Source organism: Dromaius novaehollandiae, chromosome 4 (genome assembly GCF_036370855.1).
Source record: "Dromaius novaehollandiae isolate bDroNov1 chromosome 4, bDroNov1.hap1, whole genome shotgun sequence".
In the NCBI taxonomy this organism is placed as follows: Eukaryota; Metazoa; Chordata; class Aves; order Casuariiformes; family Dromaiidae; genus Dromaius; species Dromaius novaehollandiae.
The window spans coordinates 83,997,713-84,012,164 of NC_088101.1; the positions used below are offsets into that span (position 1 = coordinate 83,997,713).

The 14,452-nt window shown below is 35.3% G+C and overlaps 1 protein-coding gene across 5 annotated transcripts in view; it reads right to left on the reverse strand.

The window, feature by feature from the left end:
• Positions 1-14,452, reverse strand: part of CTNNA2 (catenin alpha 2) — a 466,069-nt gene that overhangs the window by 424,826 nt on the left and 26,791 nt on the right. For 2 of the 5 annotated variants that reach the window (XM_064511623.1, XM_026121781.2), the window contains exon 2: positions 3,029-3,208. The exons of 2 other annotated variants lie outside the window; for them this stretch is intronic. The gene's annotated coding sequence lies outside the window, so the exon portion shown is untranslated. The remainder of the gene's footprint in view (positions 1-3,028; positions 3,209-14,452) is intronic. One more of the 5 variants, XM_064511624.1, reaches the window with a different exon arrangement.

Below are 14,452 nucleotides of genomic sequence, written 5' to 3' on the forward strand. Positions count from 1 at the left end.
TTAAAGTCATCTCATTTCTAACATGACGCTGTTGTTTTGGGAGGGTTCATCTGTTATTTGCCTTTCCCACTGCCCACTCTTAGCTTTTTGGTGTCTACTGGCTTTGCAGCCACTGGCCAGGAGCCACCAGCCAGAACTGATAGCACCAGAGTCTGTTTCTGACCTCGCCGCTTCCAGGGACCCAACTCACTCAGACTTGCCAAGCCACACATTTCAGGTTGAAGTGGCATTTGTCACACAGGATTTTTTCATGTGGTACACAGAAAGCTTAACACTGCATATTGCTGCTGATTCAGCAGAGCACTGTGGTATCAAACTACAAAGAAGCCTGAATCCAAAAAATCCAAATCACGGCCTCCTTTTATAAGCGTCTAATGAGTTTTCACACACTTGCCTACAAGTTACCATTTCCTATTATGTATCATTAGGTGTTGAGCGGTTAATTAGTTTATCCATACCCTAGCACACACATTTTTTTCTTATTAGCAGTATTAGATCATCTGTTTATCTAATTTACCTTTAAATTCCATATTTTGATACCTTCTAGTCTCCATATCCTCCTCCAGACAATAGCACCTATGTTTTAGTGGACTTTGTTAGTCCTCTGAAGAAATACAGGCTTCCTGATTTTTAACCTAGTATCTAAGTGGTCATCCCTCACACCATCAAGGTCTTCATTACTTCTGCTGTAAAATTACAAAATTTGTTTTAGGCATACGTACTACCATTGAAGGGCTCAAGAAATGCTGTTTCAAATTTCATACTGTTTCTGCTCAATGTAAAACCAAAACCCATGAACCTGAGTGAGCTGGATGGCATTTCCAGATAAGGGTGAACAGCATTTCTGATTTCACCAATATAAAATGAAAGCATTGCATTCTAGAACCTCAAATTACTGAAATTTGCTATTTAAAATGAAGTCACTATTTATTGAACTCATTTGACTTTTTACTCTTCACTGTTGGGGTAAAATGAAAAACAAAAATCAAAAAATTTCTGAAAAGAAATAAGTTGAAGGAGAAAGAAAGAAGAAAACAACCTTTTGTTCTTTGTTGCACAAACGTTAGCGATATTAAGCAGTTTTGACATGGTTTACTTTTCAGTCCAGCAGAACAGGATCTATGCCTGGTTCCAACGCTCTTCAGAAACACCAGCACATGACTACATGATCATATTATGACATTAAGTCCAGCCTGTTTGAAGAATTTATTTGCACAAGCCCAGTCCCAAGTTAAAGACATCTTATACCGTTTTCAAACCAGAAGTGTATCATCCCTCCCTACCTAGAAAGCAAGCAGCGCTAGCTGATATTGATCATAGCTGATCACATCTTACTTCTCAAACCTCATCTTGAAATGTATATTCTGGCTTTAATGTCACAATTCAGCATAATCAATGTGCAAGAGCACGTAGAAAACAGAACCTAACAGGAGCATTTGAAATTGTCACGTTTCAAGCAGACATGTTACCTTAATGGTTTCATCTTCACTGAGAAGATAAGGAAACACACTATATCAACGACTCCTCAAGCCATGGTCAACCCACTAGGCAAGAAAATACACCTGCCTTCGTACTGCTGCTGTAGCTTGTTGTGTTTGTAGGTACCTATTTTCCCTTGAACCTGCAGGTACTGAGGCAATGAGCACATGATCAAATGCTCAAAAATACATTATAGTAAAATAGAGTCGGATTCTCTAATGACTGTTTGCTCTAGAATGTAAAATGGGAAAAGCAAAGTAGCTAAGGTATGCCGCTAACTCCAAAAAGGCTAAATGAAAAGGTATGCCCACTTTGACAGCGCCACGTTATGAGTTTTAAATTTTTTTTGAAAGGTCTTAAAAAAACTTCATAACATAATAAACAGAATAAACCAAAATAAAATAAATGCACATATATATATATGTATATATAGGCATACACATTTTTCCCCATTCAGGATTCTAGTATTATAAACCACTTCAGCTGTATGCTGTATGTTATGCTGTATAATTCTTACAGAAACTAGTCAGTTATTTCTTGTACTGAAGTAAAATGCATCAGTTTTTCTCAACATCATTTGCAATTTTGATTTCTACCTTTCTCCTTTGCTAACTATGCAAACCTAAGCCTTAGGTATCAAGGAGATTTCACCTAAAACTTTGCTCAGCAAAGAATTTCGGTATCCGTCAGGGACACACACATGCTTAGTCATGCCAAAACGCTATAATGGCATTCACTCTGTGACACAAAAGAAGCAATCGGCTGAAATGAGGACCACACAGACGACAACCTTGCACCAGAATACAAAACAGCAAACCCTCTCATGTTTCACACCCGATTATACGAGTAGTTACAAATTCTAAAGGAAGTACACTAAAAGGGCTACTTTGCACTAAAAGCGACAGGATGTGATTTTACAAGCCCAATATCACGTTTTCATTCATAAGAGCTTGGAAGAGGGCCAGACCTGACTGCACAGATTCAGTCTGACCTTTTGGGAACATTTATTTCACTGCACACTAATGTGTAACTTTGAATTACACCACTAATGCCAGTCATGCTATCACCGTCCAGTGAAGTAGTAGTTATTTATAAAATCCTTCCGGGACCATCACCGCTGAAGTATCTGTCCCACAGATTACACCAATAAACCCAGCTGTTTAAAGAAAGTGACAGCTCAGGATGCTCGCAAGGCAGCTCGCAAAATTGTTTTGATTAACGCAGAGTCTTGCAGTAATGGCAGCGACTGCATCCGAGAAAATAGCTGCACTTTTCTATGATTGTTAAATTCAACGGTGCCCGAACTTTTCAGCCAGGAAGATTAGCCTGCCCTATTGACAGAAAGTGGCTGCAACTACGGCGAGCCCAAGCCAACCTATTCATAGGCTGAATGATTCTTGGTGATTACAGCAACTAATCCTTGGCGGCGCAGCACACACGCTGCAGCGCGCGCAAAGATACCTCCCGGGCTGCGCTCCCAGCCCGGAGCCGGGACGGCAGCTCGCAGGGAGCTGCGAGCAGCAGGGCACCGCAAGTGCCTCACACCTACCTGCTCACCTCGGCAAGGATCTTCTGTCTGCAACTGGTAACTGTCCTGCTGGGCATGGGCTAGATGCCTTGGGGTGTGATCGACAGAGCACGAGCCACAGAAATTAGTTTGAAATCCTTCCTCAGCTTTTGACTTTCTCAGTAACTTCAGGATGTCACTTCACGTGTGCCGTTCTCTTTCCTAGCAATAAAAGAATGCAGCACTTACATACTTCATACCACTGAAGTACCGAAAAAAAGAAAATACCTTTGTGATTGTGAGGTGTTCAACATTATGATGTTGGAAACATGATAGCCATACATATACTATGCAAGAAAACACACAAAATTTAGAGTGCAACCTTAGTGAACTTGAAGTAAGTCGATTTTACTGTCTTGAAATGACTGTTATTTCATTCATCCAGAAACTCAAGGAGGGCTGTTAGGATCCCCTTCCATTGCATTTCAGACTTGCTAGAAATCTAAGCCTTTGTAAATCTTAACTACTCTAACATTCAGTATTTGTTTCTCAGCAATGAACTTATGCCAATTACTTTTCTGATAACATTTCACTAGTCAAATCTATGTAAAACTACCAGAAATTTGCAAATTATATTTATTCTGTTACACTCGCATACTCCTTTAAATGCTTTTTAATCATGCTTTTTAATAATTGAACAATTTACTGGCAATAAGAATATATATAATTTATTAATTTTCTGAGTCACGCAGTTTACAGCAATTCAATATTCATTAAAAACCTCAGTAAAAACAAATTAAACAATATACAAATTTCAAAGGCCAACCTGACTTTAATTGGATTTTTTCAGACTTGAGCCTACAAAACAAGTGTGAGACTCAGGTTTCCAAAGATGCCTTATCATTCGTCAGATTACATGAAATAACTTTGGATGAAAATTTCTTATTAGGATATACTTGTTGGAACTGCAGCCAACTCACCACATTTAAATTATAATTATGATCCTGAATGCTGCAGATGAAGATAGCATTCATCCGTACTGTGGGAAATCAAAGAAGCGCGTCAAGCACAAAAGGGATCTCAGAAAAGTGATCCCCCCCTTACAGACCATGATATGGCCTCCAATCCTGTTTTATTGAGCAATTTTCTCTGTTGGCTTCAATGGAAAAAAGATTAGAGTTCATATTATGTAAGACTGATGATGATTATACGATGACTAAAGCACAGAAAATTCTCAAGTGTGATTTCCTCCTTAGTCTTTTTGAAGATAAACTTTTTTTCTGCTGTTTTCTGTTCCCTTTTCATTGTATGCACTACTTATTCCTTTATCATAAACCTTTCAAGAACATTCTCCAAATTATTTTTTCAGAGGACTTGCCCCAATTGTTTCTTGTCTTAGAAGCTCTCTTAAAAACTTTTCTGGAACCACATTTTTCCAACATGTGACCAACAGAATGGTCCTTAAAAAATGTAAGCAACTTTTTCTCAACAGATTCCGATCATCATTGGGATCTTTTGTTTATTTTTTTAAGTCAAATATACACTAGACATGGCACATTTAGATGTTTGAAAATAAGGTTAATTGTGTGCATACCAAAAACCAAAGAAATAGGAGACCAGATTTTGTCCCCTTCATGCATTAAATCGAATGTATGGGATATATGGGATACACTGATCTGAATTATGGATCTTGATTAATACTCCACAATAACCAGAAGAAACTTCTTCCTAATTACATCAACCATTTCAGAAGCACAGACATGAACAATAGCCATTGTTAAATTACGATATCAGTTGTTTGGTCACTAACTTTGGTTTACAAAGCTCACAAAGTTTTAAGATGCCATTCACAGAAAGCCAATGACCTATTTGGGAAGAAAGATGCGTTACTGAGGACACTTGACCCAGATCCCTTCATTTGAAAAGCCAAGAAAAGCAACTGCAATGCTGCTGAGCCTCAGGGGAGACCTGGACCCTGAAGCTTCCTCCTTTTGTTGGGTCAATAACAATTTGTTCTACCTAAATTTAGAGAGGCAGATATGAAAACAGTAGCTATAAAACTAGTATCTAATAGAAATATTTATTGTATTTGGCCAAATTTTCCTGGAAAGCATCCTCTCACCACTAAAACTGAATTGCACAGTCAGTTTTTAAATGGAATATATAAAGTAAAAAGGAACATAACAGTTCTGTGCAAGCTAGAATTTGATGATTATTCTGAACATTTCCACCAAGAGATTTACTTTTATTTTCTAAGTTTCTCTGCAATTCCTTCTGTTATTTTAATGCCTCATTGCATACATAACAAGAACCTGGCAATAAAGAATTTCCATGGCAACTACTTCAAAGAAAACAATTCAGCAATTCATAATATAAAATTTTAAGTACTTTGACCAATGCCTTTTTTTATCTACATAGATTTCTTTATCTATGTTCAAGTGGAAATATTAATATTGGTCAGGGAAAATAGAGTTTCATATTAACACCTTATTAAAAAATTAAACTTTTTCCAAAAGAATTTTATATGCTCCCTAGAGAAACTGTGATGTTAACCTTCCAGAGTCCAGCATTTGCAAGACTATGAAGTGATTATAAAGAAATTCCAGATGGTCAGCAATTTACTTGAATATTTGAAAGGTATACAGTGATATCATAAAAAGAGAATTTATACAGATTTTTACATCATTAAATGAGAATTTTCTGCATCAAAAAAAAAAGGCAGAAAAGCAAAGCTTCTCATTTAGAAGCTGGAATTTACACTTAGACTATTTGGATGCAGAATATTTGAATTTCTCCCCATTTGGAATTATTTTTAATGTTTGAAGTGGATTGTTTTTGCAAACATTCTTGTGATTTACACAGCATCTTTTAGCTTGTCTCTCATGTCAACATATTACAGCCAGCATACTGTGCACTACAAAATCAAACACCACAGAATGTATCCTAACCTAATTCTGTACTGTGACCAGGAAAATGCTTAGCATGCTGTGGGTCCCAACACAGCGAGTTTTTAGGCTCCTGGCAGCAGAACTGACACAGATGATATTCCAAACTAAGCTCATTTAAGTGAACTTACTTACTTAAGATATTCCTAGATGTATTCTTCTCTATTATAAAATATATTTATATTAGGCTTTCTTGACACAAAAGGGATAGTTCATATCAAGAGACAATTCCTGAACAACAGTGAGCAATATCATCACCTACTAGAGCATCCACTTAATTTTTCATTGAGGAAGGATTCAAACTATAATTTTACTTTTCCCTTTCACGGGAAACAATTCTTCTTGCTCACTTTTGTTTTTTTTTTTCTTTTTAAAACACAAGGGTAAGAGAACCTGTCAGAAACACCCTCTTACTTAGTGTCTTACTTCAGGATCTAGCTCCAGATTACAGTCTAAGGCATGCTGTATTCAGCGTTTGAAGTCCTCTCCTGCAGTAATCCATCCCATCCACAAAGGAGCAATGGTCACTCTCTCCACTTACAAGAGATGTAAGGAGCAGTCATGATGCCTCATTTTATCACCCAGCTCATGGTTACAAGTGTTCACACAGATGAGGAGGAACCTGGGTCCTTTCTTTTCCTCAGCCCACAGTCCTTATATCTCAGGAAAGTGTCCTAAGCAGTCGACCACAGGCTCCCTCCCCTCTGAGGGCTCCTTCTCTTTACAGTGGTAGTACTCCCCAACTCTCCCTCTTACACGTGTGCTATTTATAATAAAAGTAGATTAAAAAAAAAGAAAGAAGATAAAAAAGACTAATTTGAAAAACAAAGAAAATTAAGGGTATGCAAAACAATGCGACTGAAGTTACCTTAAGATTCACAATGGTCAGTTTGAAAAAGTTCTGGTTTTAGGAGACTATAGCATTAGAGGAAGAGCTTTTATATCTAGCAGATGCTGATTAATGACCACATTAAATGCAGAGATATCAAAGCAAGTTATGTTATCATAAAGACTCAGGAAACATTTAAAGTTGAAAGCAAAGTTTTCAAGCAAAACCAAGATGAAGTGTATCCTTACAACTGAATGGCCACACAAACTGTTAACTGTTTGATTAGAAGCACACAGACAAATAGGTCTTCACTGCATGGAGCCTCAGAACATCTATCTGAGAAGGACTGCCAAGTCATGAAAAAAAGAATGAATTACTGAATGAAGGAAACAGTCACAAAGACCAAAGAGCAATTCAGGAAACTCAAAGGAGGATGCTCCAATTTAACCACCAAATTTCAAAACCAGAACCAGGAAATCAAAAGATAACCCAAGGTATTAAATTCCAAAGGCTTTGAAATTACTCACAAAACAAAAGTCAGTAAGCAACTGTGATGCAAATATAAGCAAAAAAAAAAAAAAAAAAAAAAAAAAGAGAGAGAGAGAGAGAGAGAAACAAAAAAGCTAAGGCAGAATGTGCAAAGGCAGAGTATAGAAAGTACAACTTGTATTCTCTTTAATCACATCAAATTCTCAAATAGAATCATTTAGGGAATGTATATTAAAATTAAACGAATTCTACTGGCAACTGATCACCTTCCATAAACTCAAAATATCTGGAGCACCAGCAGAAACATTGAGGCCTCCATCAAAAAGAACAGCTAAAGCAACAAAGACCAAAAAGATGGTAAGATTATATGATTATTTTAAAAGTCTCATTTTTCGAGCAATCAGTTAATTATTCTAAGTGAGAAGTCTTTTAAAAACTTAACAAAACATAAGGAAGTAATTGAATGAAAGAGGAAGTAGCAACACCTAGTTTCCTGCGGTCCCCTCTTCCCTCTACCTTGTGTGGCCACAGCAGTTCCTGGTCCTTCCCATGGCATTAACTTGGATGGCTGGACATACGACAGGTTATTTGGGGTCAGACCAGATTTTGAAGAAGCTCAATGTGCTGATTGTGGTGGGTGTGATTGGATAGAAGATATCAGACCTGCTGAGGACACTCTTCATGCCTATAAAGAGCAATCATGGACATAGGGGAAAGGAGGAGAAAATGAAAGAAAATCCTGACCTACCATCAAGGAAGAGCACAGCATGATGTTTATACATCACACATGTAACTATTGGTAGGAAACAATATATCAGGGAAGGCCAAGACTTTTCTTTGGCTCTTTACAAATAAAGTCTATAGTAACAGATGATCTGTTAATGAACGTGCCTCTACTGTATTTGCTGTGAATTTTAATAACACTATAGCATAAATCTGTAGACATTGCCTATTTAGCATTACATTTGCATCTCTCCTTAGCTGGATATCGAGAGTTATCAAGAGAGAAAATACTGTAACCTCCTCTCCAAGTGTAGGCCACGTGTTTCAAAAAACTTGGCCTTCTGACTAGAAAAATTTATTTCACAGGAATACTCAGTCTTCAACTTTTTGATAATGAAAGTTCTTAATCCTTTGCAACAACATAGTGATAGATTAATATCAACACTGAGCACATCATAATGTCATCTATGCAGACTTTGGAAAATAATCAGAGAGAAAAGTTTATCAGGTAGCTAATCTGTGATTAAACACCTTTATACAATAAACACAGAAAAACAGTATTTTCCTTCCATACAATACCCACTGATCTTAATTATCTAATAATCAAATTAATTTAATTTTGATTTATAATTGTAACAGAAGTAGATAAGGAAATGATTAAAAATAGGCATACTGAGGATCATCTAATACTCTTAAAACAGAGCCAAAATCAAATTCTGATACAGAACGGAGAAAGACTGGTTGACCTATGAGAAGCGTCTCCAAAGGAAAACAAGTTAATGGTTTGTCCTAATACATTTACCTTTACAGAAATACAGAAGATCAGGCAAGTATTGTCTGCAAGTGTAAACCTAAGGACTTAGGATCAGCCTTCTCATTTTTGCAACCATCCTGAAGAAAAGCAACTGTATGCATTATGAAGACGGTCTAGTAGTCAGCAGGTTTACCCTTGAGTATAACTTATTACACTAGCACATGTTGCAGAGAACACCATTAAAAAAAAAAATCTGTCCTTTTTTCATAAAATTAATCAGTTAATGAGAGAAAAAGCAGAGACGGGGACAATCCACATCTTATATTAATTGCCATTAAAATTATTGCAAAGTGTAGATGTTCAGCATATGTACACAAACCTCTTTCCTGCAATTCAAATGTTTCTCAATTTTCTTTATTTTTATGAGCTTAATCCTGAGGCGTATTAAAGCTTTTAACTGCCAGCAGCTCATTAAGGGGGAGGAAGGGAGGCGTGAGCCAAGATACAAATAAAACTTTTGCAACCTCACCCAAAAAGTGCTTTTAAAACTTAAAAAGCAAAACACTCGCTGTTCTCCAGCTACGCTTTCTATAAGAGAATACCTACTTTTGCCTAATGTGAACACTTATATACTTGAGCTGCTTCAGAACCCACATAAATACACATTCTGAACGGTCTAAATTATTACCTTTCAAATTTGTTTCTACACCTGTTACTCTGACATACTACAGTTTCAAGGAAAAGCCTGTCTGGAATAGCTTTCCCCCAGAACCCTCTAGAGTGAGCATCAATGGAAGAAACTGAACTGACGGTCTTTTGTCAGCAGTTAATTTGTGATGGAGAATTTTCAGGCAAGAGGAGGAAAATATGTTTCCACTGGTACATAGCTCACTTGTTTCTCCTTCTTCCCCCAAAATCAGTATTTGGGGTCAAGTTTTCCAATATGTGGGTTTTTACACTCATTAACTTTTGGGAGGAAATATCATTTTTTCCATATGTTGCACAGGAGAAGCTGTTTTATGGTCATACAGGTATGTACAGTAGGGGGGAAAAAAATGTTCCGGTATATATATTGCTGAAGTATAATACCTATCATTACGCCTCTTGCACTCAAAGACAAATACATATACAGAGAGTGTCTGTCTATAGACAAGTACCACATTGCAACTGCATTTGCTCCATCTTACTCACAGTTCTGGAGCGAAACCTGACTTCGTGTTCCTGAGAGTTAACTTTAAAGTAACATGAAAGAGAATATTGGTTAGTATGCTACCAGGTATTGCCTTCAACTGAGCCTCAAAAGTAAAAGGACGAAGATATGCTGGGTCACTCAATATCCTTGATATCGTCGACTATTAAATCTGTATTGATATCTCACTTGCCTGAGCAAATTAACTAGATTTGAACAGTATTTCAAAACAAAAATAAAGTCACATCAGACATCAACAGCAGTTTGGTGTTGTCATATAGTAATCACGTTTTAATCACACAGGTTTTAGAACTTTTGATCAATATAATGCAATTCTAGCAAAGATGAAAAGTAGTGATCAAAACTAATTCATCTTTACAAGTGCATCAATTTATAATGAAACTGAGCATAAAAACTTTTTTATGAAATGGCTTTGGAAACTTAAATTTTGCTTTCAGTCAATTTATAATGAATGCCTGTTTTGACAGTATCTTGTACAACCTATCTACAGGAAGTAAGAGAATACTCCATTTTAAAAATTCAATCAATAGTTTAGTAAAGGAAAGAGAAAAGGTCAGACTAGTGAGATGAAAGACTGGGAGGACAAAATGCAGATTCAGAAGTATTTTTTTAAATAAATTTCTCTATATTGCCTTACTTTTTTCCAGCGGTACTTTTAAAAATCATTTTATTTATTTTTGCCATAATACAATATATTAAGTTTTAGTTGAGCCTCAATATTATTATTTATTTTGGTCCCCATGTAAAATAAACAAATAGATATACTGAAAACTGCCCTAGAATCACTGCAGGAGTTATCAAGGTCAGAACTAAAATGCCAGCTGCATTATTTAGTCCTAGGCATATACTCTAGATAACAGCTGGTTTTACATTTCTACTTCTGAAGTTACTTAATATATATGACATATACAATACACAAAGTCGCATGCCCAAATTGGCAATTATCTCAAAAAACAAACAAACAAAAAACACAACTTATTGGAGGAAAAAAAAGATCACCATAAAGGAGCCACATAATTTTGTGCAAAGAAAGTTTTTGCTTTAAAAATCTTTATTTTTTAAAGCCCAGGTTGGACAAAAATCCAACTGAGTAAACCAGCCACTAAACATATAGAGCGTATGAGTCAGGTTATCTAAGGCTGGGATGTCGTATCGTCTTTGAAATGAGTTTCTCACCTGGCCGCTACACTATCAGATATAAATTTTTAAAATGGGAGACCTGGAATAGAAGCAACATACAAGAAGGGATGGGAGCAACTGAATTATGGAAGATAAAGTTAAAAAAAGTTTTACTAAAATCTAGGGCTACAGGTCAGAGAAGAAACATAAAGACAATAGTGGTTCCTAACACCTGAAAGTTTGGACTAGAAACAAGTCTGTATATCATAAAAGTATATATGTATTTAGAAACAAATAAATATTTTATTGATTCTAGTGAAATGAATGCAATTTTTATTTATATTTGGAAATAATCTATATGAAGACTGAAAATCAGTAGAAATCACTAAAATCAATTAATATACATAAATATATTTATAAATACATTTATAAATATGATTAAATAAAATAATATCCAAGTAGTACGCACTCACTACATACACTTCAATGAAAACTAAATAGTAAAACTGGAGGAATTTATGCCAAGGCAGCTGAAGGAAAATTCTGCCAGCAAGGCCAGCCTTTTCAGTAGAAGCAGAAAGGAAACTTTCATCATTTCAGGCTATTTGTAAACTCAGAAACTTACCAGTATTTAAAAACATGGGAAAACTTTGTTTCTTCTACCAATTCAGGCATTAAATAAATAAATAAGTGCAATAGCCTGAAAGCTGGTGTTTCTAAAACAGAAGGGAAATAGGGAACACAAAAATCAATTTTATTCCTCACTACAGAAAAAATTTTCTATATTAATTTAAATGCAAACCATTTTTGGTGAGAAATATAATATATGCATCTTGCACACACATATTTTATTTTAATAAGAAAAAAATATTTAAATGCTGATTTTCTACATTTTAATTATAATTTCCATTAAAAAGTCTGATTAAAAATATCAGGTTAGCAAATAAAATAATTCAGCAATTTTAAAATGTAAATTATAAAAAAGAAATAAAATTATGTAAGAGAATGTAAGGAGCTCGAAACCAAACAGCTGATATGAGTGACAACAAAGGAAATTTAGACGAGAACTACGCTGGGTCAGTTTGTCAAATGTTTGTCTTTTGATGGAAAACAGCCTTAAAATTGGATTTTATTTTTAATTGTAGTATTTTCTGTGGCTGCAATGTGGAGAATTTTTACAGTGATAGACAAACACTAATGTTTAAATATGAATATTGTGTAGCTTCCTGTTTACTTTTTCTATTAGGAATGTAAATGACAGGTTGTATTTAAATGGAAATCAACTAGTCTTAATGGTCACTGATCAAGAAGAATCATCTGCCTCTTAGAAAAGCAATTGAAGAGGAGAAAAATGGGACAAAATTCAAATGATTTTTAAAAGTGACAATTCTTTGAAATAAATAAAATGAGACATAACAGAACTAAATTACAGAACTTGAAATACACGATGTCTTTCCAAAAATGACCTGTATTAGAAACCATGGAAGAGAGTTTTGGAAAGAGCATTTGTGATTAGAACAGAGAAACATATTTGAAAATGTTGTTTAAGGGAAAAATCCTGCATTGTCAAGAAAATAATCTGTACAACTTGACAGGTCTTTTCCCACTCTAATTGCTAGGATTTCAGACTTGCAGATCATACACACTCTGTTTTGCTGTGAGGTAATGTAAGAAAATGCTTAAGACATAGCTCCACCACCTAAAATGCCAGCAACAGAATACCAGAAGAGAGAAGATCTCCTTTCATATTGAAATTGCATCTGTCTGCAGTATGTATTTACATTATTCAGATTCATTCGTTACACTATTGTGCCCTTTTAAATTACCTAATAATTTTTAAAAAGCACCTAGATGGCTATCAATTAAATACTCACCTAACAAATTATTTATTCATGCAAATGTGACTAATGCTATTGTGCTCCATTTTAAATATGGAATAACTTCTACAATTGTAAAAATACTATTAATCTAACCAAAATGAAATTAAAAGGCTTTATCTACGATATACGGTCTATATCAAAATATACAATTCAAAATTCAAATTGTTAACATCCTTCTCATATATAATACCTCCTAAGGAAAGGTGGAAATGACACTTAGCTGAATAAAATGTCTCACTATAAGCCTTTAATTTCAGGTCCTTAAAAATTCCTGTTTGGCCATTTGGAATGACGTTTACTCTTTGCCTCACGCTGATTTTGGTTGACTTGTGTCATTGTTTTGAGAGTAAGACAGAGAAATATTTCTAACAAGAACAATTCCCTGAATTCCTAAAACAAAACCTGAATGAAGGGAAAAAGATCTAAAAAACCAAAAATCTAACTTTCAATAGTTTGAGATTCAATAGCTGCAAAGCTTGAAGCAGAAAAATCAGTTTCCCAAAACGTTGGGAGTGGAGGAAGATATCTTTTGCGTAGATTTTTCACAAGCCAGAAGATTCAGTTAAGCTGTAAGTTTACTGCGGGGGGTGGGGAAAATGCTGCTCAAGAACAAATTTTCAAAACCTTTCAATTGCAAAAATGTTCCCAGATCCTAAAACTGAGCCCCACGTGAGGTACAAATGCAGCATCTGACTTTGGTTCAGAGGAAGGCTGAGAGTTATCAGGAAACCATGAGGACTGATGAAGCTCTTTCACTTACTGGAATAAAGACTTTGCACCTTATTGCAGGGTGACTAATTTTATTTTTCCCCAGTACATAGAAATCACTGTACTTTCATAAACTACATATTCTGCAGGACAGCTGATTCCTTCAATAAACAGAGCAGCTGAAGGGAGAAGAGTCTTTCAGAAGAGAAATTGGTTAAAATGCCTGATAGAAAAACAAGGGATCCCATTCTAATACTGACAATTACAGAAATCAGATATAATGTTGGCAAGAGTATTGTAATAATTATATACAGAAAAGGAGCAGATTAAGGGGAATAAAATAGTTTTAACATTACTTAGAAAAGCTACCACAGGAAAATATGCACTCTTTAAATTTTTGGATGTTTGAGGCAGGAAACAGTAATATCACATTTCTTTAAAGATATGTGATTACTGTCCATTTCTCTTGGCAAAAAAAAAAAAAAAAAAGTGATATTATTTATAAATTTCTAGTCTACATTTTCCAAAAACATCATTTTCACATCCACAGTAAAAAAAGAACAAAATTTAACACTCAGAGACACTTAAAACGTTCCCAGATTGCTCGCCCAAACTTAATCCCAATCAAAAACCTTCTGAAACCATTTTTTTCTTGAAGCAGAACTACCTTGATCTGCAAATTAGAAGTCAAAATAGAGCTCTAACTGAAATAGCTTTTTTTTTTCATTATTCCAATTCTAATTCAAGTGAGGAACTTGCTAAATCCAGACGTCCTAGCAAGAACCAGCTAGGCACAGGCTGTGTGCCCA